General features: G+C 37.7%; 1 protein-coding gene across 1 annotated transcript in view; it reads right to left on the minus strand.

The window, feature by feature from the left end:
• The window catches only part of crim1 (cysteine rich transmembrane BMP regulator 1 (chordin-like)), a 116,480-nt gene that overhangs the window by 85,043 nt on the left and 15,595 nt on the right, over positions 1 to 15,842 (minus strand). The window lies entirely within an intron of this gene.

The following is a 15,842-nucleotide window of genomic DNA, read 5'->3' on the forward strand; positions in this document are numbered from 1 at the left end:
TAGTGCTGTGCTGAAAGGGTGATTACAGAGAGGGCAGGTGGAACGTCGTAATGATCATGTTGAATTAACTATTATTAACAGTCATTATGAGTCTCTCAGTGGAGACGGCGCTCTGCCTAAAGAAACTGGGCTGATATGTTAACTGGGCTGGGGTGATATAGCACTTGAGGTGATGGTTCAGAATGTGATTGCCCACTTAAACCAGCTGGACAGCTTAGCTGTAAAATCCTAATCACGTCAAAGGAGAGGAACATCTTTCCGACTAGTAGATACAGCAGAACAGAAAAGTTTTACAGCCCACTCCTAGTCTCAAATTTGAAGGGATGCCTATAGGAGGGGGGTGTCACTAGATTTGAATTTTGAACACAATTTTTTTTTTTTGTGTGTGTGAGTTTTGTCAGTTTTGTCTGTGAAAGTGATAGCAATTTTGGGCACACAGAAATTCTGACTGCACAGTTTATGCACATTTTATGTGCACTTATAATACAAAAGCAGAGCAAATCTTCAAATAGGCACTATCTTTATAAATAACCTGCAGATGTGAGCTTTAAACAACTACATTCTCACCTGAAAAACTCTTTAGACTACATTTTGTGACACAATAGCAGTAGTATTTTTAAAATTACACAGTTTTCCACCATGGACGCTTGCTTGGTGTGAGATGCATTCTAGGATAACTGGCTGCCTCAAGGTCGCACAAGTCACCTCCTGATGCGTTCTCGACAAAAGGAGTGGAGCAAGAATAAGCGACCGATGATGTTTCACAAGTCCACAACAACATATATTGAAAACACATATTGAAAATTATGCATATTGAGAAAAGGCTAATGCTGCCCCGCCATTGACAGAATTTTCCGGAAATCCATGTTTTCACTGTTATTTGGTAGGGGGCTAATAAGCATCTTCTGAAAGAGTGCAAAAACATGGGAAGAAGAAACTGAAACAAGCGATCGAAGCATTGATTATGCATATACGCGATTAAGCATTAAACGGCATACAATTCAAAACTGCCTAACATTACTGAATGAGATGTCGACCCCAGAATGAGGTATAGAACTGTGCAAGCTTGTTGATGGATGCAATCTACTTAAAGGGATACTCCACTTTTTTCGGAAATAAGCTCATTTTACAACTCCCCCAGAGTTAAACAGATGAGTTTTACCGTTTTAGAATCCATTCAGCCGAACTCCGGGTCTGACGGTACCACTTTTAGCATAGCTTAGCACAGATCATTGATTCTGATGAGTCCAGTAGCATTTCTTTCAAAATGACCAAAGAGTTTCAATATTTTTCCTATTTAAAACTTGACTCTTCTGTAGTTAAACCGAGTACTAAGATCGACGGAAAATGAAAAGTTGCGATTTTCTAAGCCTATATGGCTAGGAACTACTCTCATTCCGGCGTAATAATCAAGGAACTGTGTGGCTGTACCATGGGTGCAGCAGGCGTAATGATATGACGCAGCGCCTAAAAATAGTCCCCAGCTCGGTAACTTCTTCCAACGTGACCGGGACTAAGTTTGTTTAACCTATTAGACCTATTTTCAGGCGCTGCGTCATATCATTACGCCTGCTGCACTCATGGTACAGCCACACAGTTCCTTGATTATTACACTGGAATGAGAGTAGTTCCTAGTCATATAGGCTTAGAAAATCGCAACTTTTCATTTTCCGTCGATCTTAGTACACGGTTTAACTACAGAAGAGTCAAGTTTTAAATAGGAAAAATATTGAAACTCTTTGGTCATTTTGAAAGAAATGCTACTGGACTCATCAGAATCAATGATCTGTGCTAAGCTATGCTAAAAGTGGTACCGTCAGACCCGGAGTTCGGCTGAATGGATTCTAAAACGGTAAAACTCAACTGTTTAACTCTGGGGGAGATGTAAAATGAGCATATTTCCGAAAAAAGTGGAGTATCCCTTTAATCCAAGGTTTCAATATTGTTCCGAATCTGATCCGGAAGTATTCTTTGACACAATAGCAATTTTCTCTCTTTTTTTTTTTTTCAAAACGTTGCTTTTTTTTTTTATCGAAACTTACCCAAAATCAAGTGCTGATAAAAAAAGAATCAGCACTTGTGTGATGAACTCCCACTTTGTTGCTCATCACTTTGAACTTAGACTTTGTAGCTGAGTAGTATTTTGGTGACAATGATTTCAGATTTTCCACCTCCTAAACAATCTCAAAAAGAAAGAAAGAAACAAAGAACCAAACAAACTGATTGTTCAATTTACAGATGGTTGGTCAGATGGCCAAGTGGGCAGTTCTTGGACAGTATAGGCTACAGAGTGGACCAGATTTTAGGCCAATACTCAAAAGTCTGGCTCTGTCAGACTAGACCCTTCCAAATTTTAGGACTGGCTTTCATCCATTGTTTCATCTGAAGTTTACCCCTTCTTGTGACGGTGCCTGTGGAGTTCTAATCTGGAGGTACAGGGTGCGATTGGCAACGTGCCCTTTCAACCTGTGCCTCTGTGTATTACAGCTTCAGCCGTTAGCCTTGACGGGCCACATCAATCCACCCACTTCCTGCCACATATGTGTTATAAATGAAGGACACCGGTGGCAGAACGTAGGGAAGAATTCATTTTTCCATTTGTGTTCTTTCTGCTGGCAGGGCAGATGGAAGGGTGATGGATGTGTCCATGTGAGGTCTGGGTAAGGAGCGAATGCAAGAGCATGCAGTGCCAGCGTGTACCGCCCCATGTCGTCAAAAACCCGCCAGCCGCGCAGCATGCATACATCAACGGGAACCGACATGGCGGAAAGAAGGAGTGAGCTGACAAGCAGATAAGTGTGGCACTGACAGGTCTATCAATCACATGTCTTTATTCGTCATGTTAAGGTTTGTTTTTTAAAATAACTGGACATCTGTGCATTTGTATATATTTTTCCACTGAGGCTTTTCTCTTCATTTGAGAACTGAATATTACAGAAAATTATAATAAAATTCTGTCAAACTTGAAGTATAACATTTTAATTTATATTTAAAAGTTAATTTATATAACTTGGAATGTTAAAAATGTATTGTGGAAATTGACATTAACTATTGTTGTTCAATGTCAGTTCATGATACCTAATGAAATGCATTAAGTCAGGGGGAATAGCGATAGTTCGCAAGGGGATACTGTATCGATACACAGATGCCAAGGATCGATATTTTCAGGGCCTGAATATCGGAGTATTATGCATAATTTTACCATTAGCTCTGTGTTTATAAAATAATTTCAGACTGTAATTTCACACACAGTGCAAGTAAATCAGCTCTTCTGGATCTCTCTCCCTCTCTTTCTCTCTCAGACACACGCAGTGAGTTGTGTTTACAGGAAACTTGCTTTCTCATATTTCTGAACATGGACTGCTCGGTCCATGTTTACGTGTTAATTAGACGTGTTAATCTGACACCCAAATGTAAGCCAGCTGCCCATGACGCTGCTTAAAACAGCCTGCGAAACGAAAATGGATGGATGACATATTAAGGGCCAGATTTACTATATAGGGGAAATTAACGTGAGAGCGTAATTCCAAAAAAGCGCAGATGGGAGTGGAAAGTTCTGCGTGTGATCTACTGACGACGCACACATTAAAGAACACAGACACAGCCGAATAATTTCCATAATGACCAATGCAATCTACCAAGAGCACCGCAAATTGATTGTCTGATTTAAGAAATGTTTTTTTGTAAATTGACAAGCGCATACCTTAGTAAAATAACCTTGCATGATTCATTTAAATACTCTCCTCCCATAAATTTTGCGTCTAAAAGGGAAACTCCAACAAATGCATATGCAATGAAGTCAGTCGCAAAAATAACCCTGTCCACGCCTTTCCAGCGCTAGGTTTTCACTGGGTGTCTTTAGTAAATCCTGAAAGTGTTTTTTGAACTAAAAAATCTTTTTCTTTTTTTTTATCTCTCAAAGTAAGCCATGTAGTTTGTAACGAAATGAGGTTGTGTAAATAATTTCTTAAAATCTGGCATATGGAGACCTAATGAGCAAATTCTTGATTCTAAATAGAAAAATCAATAAACAGACACCTTAACTGTCATATCAGTGGTTCAATTCAAAGACATAACATTCAGTTGTTTGACACAGAACCTTTTGACATTTTCACTTTGTGACAAAAGCGATAAAATGAAAACATTGAATTACATTTGACATTTCAATTCAAAGTATCTGATGTTTCTTTTGTGCCTTAATCTGGTGCAAAGAAATGGTAGCCATTTTGCATTTCCCTTGGAGACCAGTGCTTAAGTGGAAGGATAAGGATCACAAAAAAGGCCCTTACAATTCAAAATAACATCTCTAGGATAAATGAGACTCTTAGAGCGCCCGTATTTCACCTGTTACAAGGAGTATTTGAGATGGATACTATGCCAGTTGGAAAAAAAAGAGTTTCTCAGCAGTCGATCTCATTAATGTACAAGCTTTGCACAGACAGATAAATCTGCAGTTAGCTATGTGGCATTTCTAGCATTGCGTGCCTGTCTTGCAGTGAATCAATATTGTTGACCTTTACTGATGGCAGTCATATTGAAAGCCGAGCCATCATTTGCCTGAAAACACACAGACAGGAGTATTGAAATATTGAAAGATACAAGGAGATTATTTTCCCTTGGGGTTTCTGTACAGTAGCATTACTAGGGCTCTAGGGAGGCAGTGGCTCTTTTCTAGAAGCGTCTTAAATTCAATATAGTTGTCAATTACTGGCTGCTTCAATTGTATGGGCTAAGCGATATACCGGTTCGGCATAATAAACCAGTAGAAATTTATTGTTAAGCTTTCTACATTTATTTAGATTTTTTTTTTTTTATCTACCTGTACTTTGGACTTTATTTTAAATCAATAGAACCTTTCTGTATTTTTTGACTAACTTTTCATTTAAAAACTAATTTGCATAAAATGTCACATTATACAATTTCCTGGCATAAATGTAAGCTTATATCACCCACCCCTACTGTGACCAATAGATTTGATTAAGGGTCCAGCCTTGCGTGATAATGGGATGGAGCTTATTATGGAGTGAAGGTCTCACTTCCCTATTCCTAACATCGTCACCAATCCTCCCAACAGCAGGGCATTCTCTCATTCGCCCACAGTGACATTCCTTCATCAGACAGTTCAGGCTTTCCAGACTCAAGGGTAGCCTCAAGTCCAATACTAATATACTGCGAGGGGTGTGTGTCTGTGTGTAAAGAGGCAATGAGGCAAGAGAGGACAGAGAGCGAGAGATGAATTCGGGCACTGAGAGAGAGAAGAGGATGAAAAGAAGCTCAATTAAAGAAGCTGTGGCATGTTACACATTCCAAACGATAAGTCGTAACATGCTCTCCGGGATAAATCCACAACAAATATTCGGTTACAAAACCAACATAACCATTAGACTGCTAATGCTGTCTTCTTACAAGAACATCATGCATTTTTGAAAAATAATGGTTATAAATAAATCTTTTTAAGGAGATACCAACCCCCCCACCACCACACACACACACACACACACACACTTACTGCTCTTCAATATGGCTCTCTGTAAAATAATCTCATTTGTGATTCAAATGTTACTCCAAAATGTATGTGGCATTGAGATGTTTTTAGAAAGACCTCATAGATCTTTGCTTGTTTTTCTACTGAATGTGTATCTTTCTTCATAAAAAAAATGCAATAGTTTGTATCTCTATGCCAAGATGGAAACAATGATGCAGGTAAATTACTGCAAGAATAAACTGAGCTTTAAATTCCCGTCTCTTGCTATGTCTAAATCAAATGTAGCCTGAAGTGAACCATGTCAAGTTCCTCCCTGCGTCTGAATCAGGGGCCCAATTTTCCTTCCAAACTTCTTGCTTCTTTTCCTTCATCCAGAATGAGCTCACTGAGACGAAGATATACAGAACGTTTCCTCTTTTTTTTTCTTCTCTGCACTGAAATTTTGTCGCAATGACACAACAAACTCTCTTTCTCAGCCAGACTGCCAGTCAAAACAGCACATGACCCACTGGGCCTTTCCGCAATCGGAAAACAATAAGGCCTTGTTTTTCTCCCCCTCACAGTTACTTCGGTTATGAATTATGCGCTCTGAGGAAAAAAAGGTTAATTTTTCTCCTTGTAACCCACACACACTTTTGTCAAAACAAGTACACACACACACAGGCTCACAGTTTTCTGTGTACACTTTAAACAGGCAGCACTGACCTCTCCGGAGCTGAAATGGGTTGGTCACTCTCTAACAACAATTCAAAGCTCTTTTCCGATCTACAAGTAACCTTTGCCAAAGACCACAAAAAGGCATTCGTTTTTGAATAGCTGACAGCAGTACGCACAGGTGAGCGCTAAATATATATAAATTAAAAAAAAGCACATTAAACAAATGTTCAGAACAAATGAGATCAGCATTGTGCTTCTGAGAGTGAGACCTGAAACGGTACTTTGCGTCCCGCCGGCCTGTTCAGTTACTTGATTGTAAAACATTGTTTATTGGTATTTCTCATCCTCAATTACTTCACAGCAAGGGTGGAAAACATAGTAAACACAGATTTAAGCCCCATTAGCCAACAACAATTGGCAAAAATTCAACAGCTTTAACACATCTTATTAATTCTGACAGTTGTTAATATTCAAAGCTAGCAAAACTATGAAAAACTAGCATATTACAATGTCATAAATTCTATGAGAAAGCATCCAAGTGTTAAATTATAACCCATTGTCAGACAACTAAAACAAAACGGTGACGTAGTTACATAAGTACTGAGTAATATTTATTAACTACATGTACTTACAATAGAGTTATGGACCGGTTAGGGTTATTGTTTGGTTTAGGGTTAGTTACTTGTAATTATGCATAATTTACTATTATTACTATAGTAAGTAGTCCTACTTGTAGTAACGTGTAACTACGTCACCTTAAAATAAAACGTTACCAATTATTCCACTAATTTATTTAAATTTAAGTGGATGTCTGTAAAATGAGGGTTTTTTTCCCCCCCATTAACTCCAGTGTGTGCTGGTAAGGGACTCCTTTAAATTCAGGTGTGCCAAATTCTGATGCAAATCCTAAATGGTCCTAGCAAAAATATGAAAAACTAGCATATTGCAATAGCAAAATTTCTATGAAAGAACATCAAACGAGGAATCAAGGAGATGTTCAAATATAACCCATTGGCAAACAAAACTAAACAAAATCAAAAGTCTTGTTTATTAAAATGGATTTCATGATGCAAACATCCAGATCGCACGACTTAAATTAGATCGTTTTAACTTCTGACACTCACAAATTAGCAAAAAGGACAGTGATCTCAAACTCGCCTGCATTAGTACATTAAATGGCAGGTATCCTATTTAAAAAAAATAATTAAACTACGTTTGGAAAATGAATCCTGTTGGAATAGTATTATGCCAGGATTCAGCACTGCTCATAAATATCGGGAAGCTAAATATTCAAAACCATCAAAAGTTGGCAGCGATGATTAATTATTTAATATATTCTAGTAATCCTTATAAATATAACAGAAGCTGAGAAAAGACGATAACTAATGTAGAACATGTTTCAGGACTTTGACAATTTGAAAAAGTACAGCTTCTTTATTTTCCCCCAACTGATCATTTGAAGAACTGTCAGAATAACTGATAAAGCACTCAAAATGAATTGTTAGTTGAAGCGTCGTCTGTTATATCCATTCAGATTCCTCTTTCCTGCCAATTTGACAATGCGACCTCTTCCCCAAAGCAACAATCAGAGTGTCTTCGTAAAATGGCAGATACAGAAATCTTTCTGTTATACTGACATGCTTGCTCTGTCCCACATATACATTTTCCTCACCATCTGATCAAATGCTCAAAATACACAGAGCGAGCAAAAGGCACCCAAGGACCATGCTGTGAGCCACTGTGTGTGTGTGTGTGTGAGAGAGAGAGAGAAAAGTTCCTTAAAGGTTCTGTGTTATCTTTACCAATTTAAAGGACAAACGAGTGGCACGCTTCGAGAGGCCGCTGTGTGATTCATCTTTATCAGCGAACCACACCAAACCCTCAGACCAAGCATCTACTGCCAGACACCACAGGGACACCAGAATGTCAACAATTGACTTACAAACAAAACGCCTCACTTCTCTTTAAAATATCATCACATCTACCATTTCAAGTCCATAGCCGTTGCGTCCCACCTCACCACTGAGTAATTGTTGGCCTGAGGCTGAAATCACGAGGAAATAAGCTTATCACAAACGCAGCAGTTTTAAAGCTCTTACAGGAAATGAAAGAAACTGACAGAAGTAAATATATTATCTGTAAAGGAGGCAATGATTGTAGGCAAGTGTCAGTCTAAATGTCAGACTTTTAAAAGTGCGGTTCGAGGTGCACATAATTTATCCTTTTCTGCCCTGGAAAGTTTAACATTTTCCACCTTCGATGCAGTGTTGCATTAAAGCGATGAGCTACAAGAGGCCGTGAGATCTTACTCCCCTATACTAAAAAAAAAAAAAAAGTACGATAAAAGACAACAAAGTTCAATACAGTTGCAGGAAAAAGTATGTGATTTACCTGCATTTCTGCATAAATTGGTATATATATCTCTATGACTGTAGATGAGGTCCATTAAAAAAATAAAAAATAAAAAGTTTATTCCTTGTGGGCCCCATTGTGTAGCTCCAACATGACGCCAGAGATCTTTTATTTTTATTGTAATAATCATTAAAATAATATAATTTGTTGGCCTAACTGCAGACCATTTAAGGTGCGGTCACAAAATTTGAACCCGACTTGAACCCAATGCATAAGGTCTGAATTAAACAGCTTTAACTCCCCGTGTTCCCCACAAGTTATATTAAGCAATGAAATTTGAAATGAATTTGATTGGCTTTCATACCGAATGGGTTATGCTTCTAACAAGTGTCACTTTTGTCAAGCTCTAACTGTGCACCCTGCCCCATGTAATCCATCATTGAGAAACAGCAGCACTCTCAATCTGATGAGATGAACCAGGCTGGTGGACCCGTGTCAATATCCATCCGACCTGTCCTACATGTGTCAGAGGCTTGAAATCTTCCACGCCAGCAGAGCTGTCAATACAATGAACGTATAGAGCAGGAAAAACCACAGGGGACTGACTGTGAGGATGCTAATAGATTAATTATTGGAATAAGGCCACTGTGCTAATGGTCATTTCAGATAATGTAATTCGATTGTCATTGTTCCAACCACAAAAGGGAACACTTTTTTTTTTTTGCGTGTTGTATCATAGAGGAATGTAGTTCACTGGGCTCTAAAGTAAGAGTAAGAGTATATAGCTATAAAATGATTGTGGAAAGCATCATTCAAATAATTTGGTTTAGGGAGGATCTGATTAGAATTGTTTGAGTTCACATCGAAATGTTTGACTTTTGAAATCTGAACATGGTTTGAGACAGAAGGCCAAACATTGAAAAGAGTGTCCACAATAAATAAGAGGGGGAAATCTCTAAGGTCTTAGAAGTGTAATTTTTGCTGGTTTCACAGTTTTGAAAATGTATAAAAAATTATTTTCATTGTTCACGATTCAGTTTGATTCATTCAGACAGATCGCTCATGCACTGAACCATTTGCAGCAATTTCTCACTCTGAAATAGAAACGGGATACTATATAAAACAGAAAGAGCACTTGATGAGATGGATATTTGCCAAACTTGCAAACATATTTTATATACAGTATGTGACACGTGCTGGCAAAATGAGTCACAATGAGCACATTTTCTCTATTAAAAAAACCTTCAAAATGATGTATGATTTGTTTGACAAAGAGTGACTGAGCTACACGCCTACACCTATTTGAAATCGATAGAGTCAGCAAAGTAAATTTTTAGCAAAATATCTAAGCAAAATATATATATTCCACTTTTTTTCTATGATACAACAATAGTTTGATTAACATTAATGAAACAGACAGCCTATATATTAAGACCTACTGTATGTATATATGTGTATACACACACACACACACACACACACATATGTGTATGTGTGTGTGTATATATATATATATATATATATATACACATAGATGCATGTAAATAAACTCTTCAATGCATTAAGACATTGGCAACTGACAATTACCTTTCTTGGGAGAAAAAAATCTGAAGTTTAAGCAACATTTGCCCATAAGTAGTCAGTAAATGGTGACAGTGCTGCAAAATACCTTGAAATCAATTAATCTGCTAACATGACACTAAACTAAAGGTAAATGAAAAAGATTTGATTTTAAAAGGCAATAAGCTCTAAAGGAAGTTCTACTGACATGTCTCTGCCAGAAAACTACACATGGCAAAGGTGACGGAATCAATGGTTTTAACACCTCTAATTTTCCGCCTCAGGAGAAGGAAGGGAAACTACTCATGTTGTGCGCTAGAGCTGACCCTGTAGATGTGACGGGGCCGCATCCAATTAACACCTGTTTGCGATGTGGTGGCGCTCTGGTTCTCACAACATCGAATATGTCCAGACGCCTGGACAGATTGATGCGAGCGAGTTTCGAAAGCCGCATCGCCACTAAATCTTGGCTCCTGTGGAGAGGAAGAGCACATTCGTGCTGAACAGACAGTTGTCCTCAAACATTTACCACTGCCAAAGTCAGGGGAGGATAAAATAACCCGTAGCAAGAATGCTTTGGATAATTTTGCAGACCTTTGAAAAACCACAGAGGTTAATTACACTCTCCCCCCACAATAATTAATTAATGCCAACAGCAAAAAAAAATTATATATATATATATTTTTACGTTAAAGAAATTAAGCTGTGCATAAATTAGCGTGCTGTGGTTTTAGACAGCTGGCATGAGCAAAACCCTCCCAGAAAAGTTTATTTCAATTAAAAATTTAATTCAGCCCTCATAAAAAAAAAACACACTAGAGACATACACACCCCACACACCACAAGCTACACTTGTGCAACAGTGTTTTTCAACCTAAAAATAAGCATGAGAAACCCATGCTTTCAGTTTCATTCTGTCTGGCTGCTTTGACGTCTGCTAGAAAAGCATCCAATTGATGTCAGGTGAACCTGAAATCAGCCAAATTATACAGGGTTTAATATATGTTAGCATTTTAATTTAATTTTAATACACTTTTTATTTTGCCATTAGGTTTGGGAGAATAAAATAAAATAGCATATATTCTGTAGCAAAAACGGCATTAGAGTAAGTTTGATTTATCTCTTTGAAACTTTGATCGATTCAAAACTGTATTTGCATCATTATATATTTACATAAGTCATTGCATTGCATTTTGTATTTACAATTAGCAAATATTGTTGTTTTGATGCATTGTTATATTGGTGCATACGGCATAGAAATGAAAATGGTTAAATATCATTCTTACGACAATGCTTTGATTATTTTTTAACTTGACTTTACATTTTTTCACAGTAAATACATCAATCTTGTGACATATTTTGAATATGGAAATATTTTCATATTTTTTTAGCCATATTACCCAGCCCTAGTCATCGTTACTGAATACTAATTTTTCAACTAGTAGCAGTTTGTTCATGGTGCACAGCACACACACACCCACACCGTCACACATGGAGCTCTGCCCATGTTCCACATCAAACGGTTGAATGCCTTCGCGTTTTCCTCTACGGGACAACAGGGAAAGTCAAAGTACAGTACTTTCAGGCATTCCGTTCTTGGGTTGGCCGACCCCCCACGCTCTCTTTGAAAACAGGACATTGTTAAAACAGAAACATGTTGCTTTTGGCATGAAGCTGCTCTCTGCCTGCGTACAACGGGCCCTGCAATTAGCATGGCCGGCTCCCCAGAACAAATATTCTCCACTGTAATCCTGCCAGGGCAGCAGAGACACAGCTCCACTGCAAGAATGCTTGGCATTTCCTTTAATGTGCTTTGGCTGAGCTGGGTCAGAGAAAACCAACAGTAAAAGCAGAACAGAGTCCCACACAACAAAACTTCCTGTTCACACTCAAACATACACGCTTTTCCCATAAAGAGAAAAACATATTTCCATCCTCTCATTCTTTTTAACTGCTACGGTTATATAATATATACGATAATATAATATATCCCTATAATATATATATAGATATATTATAGATATATGGGGCTTGACATTCACATTTTTGGTCACCAGCCACTGTGGCTAGTTTTCCAAAGTTACTAGCCACTCAGTATTTTCACTGGCCACAACTGCCATATAGATATTTTTTATATTATCTCATAATTAGGCAGCAGGTATATTAGGCTGTTGTCACTTTAAGACTTGACACACAGATCCATTATACTGTTACACATGCATTTTTTTTCTCAACTGTTTACGCTCACTTAAAACATAACTGACTGTGTTTACGTGAATACTCGCCAAGACTGGCATTTTGTCATTTTGTGTGTATTTGACTGTTTAAGAGCAATAAGCAGCCAAAAATAACTACATTTAGTACTGAGAGGCGGCTTTATGTGCTTTGAGTGTTAGCACAAAATCTGCGTGAATGAGTAAAATGAAGCGCAACACACGCGATCCAACGTAGAAATTCAAGCCCTGTAACACCAACAATATTCATGCGGAGCAAATGAAACGAGTGAGTGAGGGGAGGAGGGTCTGTTTTGTCTGAATTGGAAGCGTTTCAGATATTTCAGTATCGATATGTGTTGAAAAATCTTACCATTTCAGATGCCTTTTTAAAAGACTACAATTGAACAATGTAAATATTATATATAAAATTCAACCCGCCAAAGTTGCTATAGGAGTGACTGTGTTACACCACTGCTGAAATCCCCCCGCATTTGGCGGGTTGGTGGGTATATATATATAAAAATATAAAATAAGCTTTCTATTTCCATAGCTGGCAAAATTTCAAGTTATATCTTTTCAAGCGACAGTTTCTAAAAGTAGTGCATTCATACACTTACCAAATTACTCCAACCCCTAGGTCAGGGGTCTAAACTGGATTAGTTGAAGACTACCATTCACCTCCATGTTAATTTCAAACACAGGCTCTCTCTAAAAGAGCTCCAGCACATACCCTTACTGCCGTTTAGCACAATCATTTCAAGTTGACGGTAAAATTGCCTTGACTAATTTAGACCCAGAGCTCAGAAGTCTTAATTGATCCAAAATCCTGCATGTTCAAAAGCACTCTACCATTAAAACAAAGTGTTTGACACTGTGAAACAAGCCCTTGGACCTATTTCCCATTTGTATTTCCAAACTTTAGTTAGTTTACAAGATAAAATGTGTTTTTGAAAGAAATATGAACAAAAAATTGGGACAATTCAGTTTTTTTATGTTTGTGAAATAAGTCTCTTTTGCATTTATTTGATAAAAAAAAAATACAGTAAACAACAGTAGTATTGCAAAATCCTATACCATTTAAAAGAACTGTTTTCAATTTGAATGCATTTTAAAATGTAAGTTTCCACAAACCAATTAATAAGCCAAAAAATGTTTCTTGAGCACCAAATGTTATTACACTGAAGAATAATGGCTGCTGAAAACTCAGCTTTGCCATTACAGGAATCAATTACATTTGAAAATGCATGATTGGCATACTGTGTGTGATCTGAAATCCCTTCAAAGTCATTTCACTCTGCAGCCATCTAAACAAAGGCCACACGAGTTCAGCTGCTTTCTACAGTAGTTGAATGAAAAAAAAAAAAAATCACTATTTATCATGATTACATTTCAATGACATTTTAAATAAGCAAACAAATCTGACATCAACAGTGTAATATATTTTCATTATTTAGGCCATTCTAGAGTAAATAAAAACAAAGACAATGCCTATATCTGATCTTAAAATCAGTTTTTACCAAATTTAAATCCATTCCCTTTGTATAACACACATTTTCTCCCTCAATAGATGCAAGTGTAAGCCTATCCCGGTTGGCCAAAAATGTAATTCCTCAATATGTCATAGTTTAAGTATTATTTTCTCAAGCAAATGGACATCCCTAATTAAATCTGAGACCCTGAGATCTGTTGGACAGTATCTGGAAGATCTTCAGTTTTACCATCCTTCTAATCTCACATAGACAGATTATATTCTGTCGCTTCGAGAACCGCCCGCTTAGAAAAGACACGGAAAGAGTGGATTTACCTAAAATAGATCATACTACAATACTAGAAGAGAGCTGATCCGAAGACATGATGCGAAGAACATCTTTCCATCAGGTCTGGTGATGATTTACTGCTCTGGGATTTTTACCCAGAGACAAAATCTACTTAGACATCAAAGGTCAACATATTATTACTGTTTTATTGAGGATTGATTTCCTGTAGTAGCAACGGTAGAAGAGACTATAGATGTTGTTAGGGAACCTTGAAGAGGGCACTGCGACGGCATTATCAATCTTCACTGTCCTTTGAGAAAGACCCACTCCTCACAGTTTGGCTAAAGAAATCCAAGAGGTCACCGAACCTTTCAAAATGGGGCCTGTTCTGATAATATCAATAGCACTTATCTATTCAAAGTTTGCCCTTGTGCCTGCCAGCTTCCCGTAAATACAAAACACTCCCTTGTGAGGAAGGATGTTTTTCCATCGGGCTGAATAGGGTGAACGACCTCAAAGAACAAGCCCATATTTCTGGTGATTTAAAAACACTTCTGTCTCCTTCTTTCACCAACAGCGCAAAGAGAGCAACAGAAGTGGAAGTACGAGATAGAATTTGATCATATTACCGTGACGGCTCCACTATCTGTGTGACAGAAGCAATTGTTTAATGTGAAATCAATAAAATCTCACAATGTCTGCTGACTGTAGACACAAAAGATGGCCAGGTTGATGAATCAAGACAGTAATGTTTTTCTTATGCAAATGATAACTGCTGAGCGCATACCATTACAACACTGCGAAACATGTGCTTTGGCCCACGCTCCTCACGGCACTGAACGCAAACAGATGTATGAGGAGATTGGAAGAAAAATAACTTTACGCAGCTGCCAGAAAATGCATCACATTCTCTAGCAACAAAATGTGTATTATGTACGCCAAATAGGTGGGCAGTGTCTATGCACGGTTTATTAAAAACGTACTATGTTGCTTTGGGCCAACATCAGCAAAACAAACTGTATTAGCAGTGACAAATTATTATTATTATTATTATTTTCCATATTTTCTGAAGGTAATATGCATTAGCCTGTGCAAAACTTCCTGTTCTGAGCTTTAGGCACTTCTTAGACTCATTGGGGAAAATGTGCCTCTACCTACATAACTGTACAACCCACTGCAGTTTCCAGTTAAAATAAACACTACTGGCAGTAAAACACCAATAACTTTTGGTTATTTCAATGGTCCACTTTAAACATTCTGCTAACTATTAAGTAACACTGCAACTACATGTCATCTAACTCTCATTAGAGTATTAGTAGACTGTCGTCTTAATATCTACTAACACTTTAGCGGCATGGTCCCTTAACAGACATTCTACTAGTAAGTTTGCAACTACATGTCAACTTATTCTACTAACCCAAACACCTAACAGTCTACTAATACTCTAATGAGAGTTAGTAGACATGTAGACGCAAAGTTACTTGTAGTTGTCTAAAGTGCACCATTGAAATTTCACGAGTTCACATGTTAAAGGGACACTTCACCCATGGGAACATTGATCTTTATTGAAAGTGGGTCATATATGTAGTCGAAATGTAAAATTAATTTTGAATTTGGTGCCTTCTTGGCCGAGGAAAGAAAGAAAATAACTTCAGGACGCATTTGTATGAAAGACACCAACTCCCACAATGCACCACATTGCACAGCTGCGCAAGCCACTCCCACTAATCCAGAAAGCGCATATCTGCCTAAGAGAAATAACTCTTCCGTCTACAAGGCTAGCTACCACCAGAGCTTGAAATTAATTTCACACAA

The sequence above is a fragment of the Rutilus rutilus genome (genome assembly GCF_951802725.1).
Source record: "Rutilus rutilus genome assembly, chromosome: 21".
NCBI classification, from domain to species: Eukaryota; Metazoa; Chordata; class Actinopteri; order Cypriniformes; family Leuciscidae; genus Rutilus; species Rutilus rutilus.